The sequence below is a fragment of the Octodon degus genome, unplaced genomic scaffold (genome assembly GCF_000260255.1).
Source record: "Octodon degus isolate 3935 unplaced genomic scaffold, OctDeg1.0 scaffold00003, whole genome shotgun sequence".
Taxonomy (NCBI): domain Eukaryota; kingdom Metazoa; phylum Chordata; class Mammalia; order Rodentia; family Octodontidae; genus Octodon; species Octodon degus.
Window position 1 is genome coordinate 31,593,902 of NW_004524579.1, and position 2,175 is coordinate 31,596,076.

Below are 2,175 nucleotides of genomic sequence, written 5' to 3' on the forward strand. Positions count from 1 at the left end.
ATGAGAAGGAACAAAATGCAACCTCAGAACCCAACACCACCTGTAAAAAGTGCAGAAGGACAAAAACACAGGACAAATTGGGAAACACACAGCTGAAAATAATGAAACAACGGCTTCTGAAATAAAGAAACAGCTGCAGAAAGGTATAGAGGAACTCAGATTGGAAATAAAAAAAGAAATGCCTGAATTAATAACATCTGCACTAAAGAATCAAATGCAGAAACATATGGAGGAAACCCAGTACCCACCCAGAACAAGTGCGGAGGACACAAGCTTGGCTAAAATGCATGAATTAACAGCGTCGATAGTAAATAAGCAGCAGCAGAAAGATATAGAGGAAATCAGAGCACAACTCTTTCTTCAAATAAAAAAAAAGAATTCTCAGAACTCATAGCATCTGAAGTAAAGAAGCAACTAAAGAAACATAGGCAGGAAACCCAATCTGAAAAATCACTGCAGTAAAAGAATTTATAACTGCTTCTAAAGAAGACATTGAAAAACATAGAGGTGATTAGAAAAATGACGGATTTGTTGAATGAGCAATTCAGGAAACAAATAGATCACATGAAGCAGAGTCAAAGAGACATAGAGGAAATGAAAAGCTCAATTACAAGATTGCAAAACCATTTAAGTGAAAGTGAAGACAGAGTTTCAGATCTTGAAGATGCTGGTGCAGCTAGTGAAAAGGGAAGAAAGGATCTCTTAAAAACAATGAGGATGCAGGAAAGAATAATCCATCACCTGCAAGATGATGTAAAGATGAACAATGTGAAACTAATAGGCATCAATGAGAAAGAAGGAATCAATACAAATGGCATTTAAAAAATATGGGCAGAAGTAATAGCAGAAAACTTCCCAAATATGAAGAAACAATCTGATGTGCAGGTTACTGAAGCATACAGAATGCCTAGTAACCTCAATCCAATGAAAAACACACCAAGACATATAATAGTCAAGATCTCAGAAATTTAGCACAAGAATAATATATTGAAAACCGCTAGAGAAAAGAAGCAGATAACATACAAAGGAAAAAACAGCAGAATTATGGCCGACTTCTTTTCACAAACCATACAGGCAAGAAGAGAAGGGAGCAGAGTGCTTTGGGTCCTCTATGAAAACAAATTCCAGCCCAGATTACTATACCCTGCAAAACTCTCTTTCAAGTTTGATGGAGAAGTGAAATACCTTCATGACAAAGAACAGCTAAAGAATTTCATGATGACAAAGCCAACCCTACACAGGGCACTGAAAGATGTTCTACAGAGGGATCAAAATGATCAAAACAACACGAATAAGATCAGAAGCAACCAACTAAATAGGGCAAGCAATTAAACACAGGACAAAAAGGAGTAAATGATAACAGGTAAATAAAATGGCAACCATAAGTCAATACATCTCAATTCTAACCATCAATGTAAATGGACTCAATTCCCCAATTGAGAGAACTAAACTGGCACAGTGGATTAGAAAACAAAATCCAACAATATGCTGTATACAACAAACACATTTAACTCATAAAGACATTCTTAGACAGAAAGTCAAAGGATGGAACACAATACTACATGCCCCACCTCCTCAGAAAAAAGCAGGGTTAGCAATTCTATTCTCAGACAGTCTCAATTTCAAATCAACAATGATCAAGCAAAATAAAGAAGGCCACTACATACTGGTTAGGGGAAAAATTCAAGGGGAAGAGGTAACACTCATAAACATGTATGCACCAAACACGGGAGCACCAAACTATATAAAGCAAAACTTAATGGACATGAAAAATCTAATATCCAATACCACAATTTTAACAGGAGACCTTAACACCCCCTTATCTCCAAAAGATAGGTCAACCAGATGAAAACCTAGCAAAGAAATAACAGAACTGAATCAGAGCTTCAAACAAATGTACTTGGTGGACATGTACACAGTGTTCCACTCAAACACAACTGAAAACACATTTTTCTCAGCTGCACATGTGTCATTTTCTAAAATAGACCACATACTGGTCCATAGGTCATGTTTAAGTATATGCAAGAAAACAGAAATTATTCCATGCACATTATCTGACCACAGTACAGTGAAACTGGAAATAAATGACAAAAGAAACCAGGAAAAAACCTTAAATACATGGAAATTAAATGACACCCTACTCAGCAACCAATGGGTCACAGATGAAATTAAACA

At 36.3% G+C, this 2,175-nt stretch overlaps 1 pseudogene; it reads right to left on the reverse strand.

The window, feature by feature from the left end:
- The window catches only part of LOC101586821, a 4,048-nt pseudogene that overhangs the window by 1,599 nt on the left and 274 nt on the right, over positions 1-2,175 (reverse strand).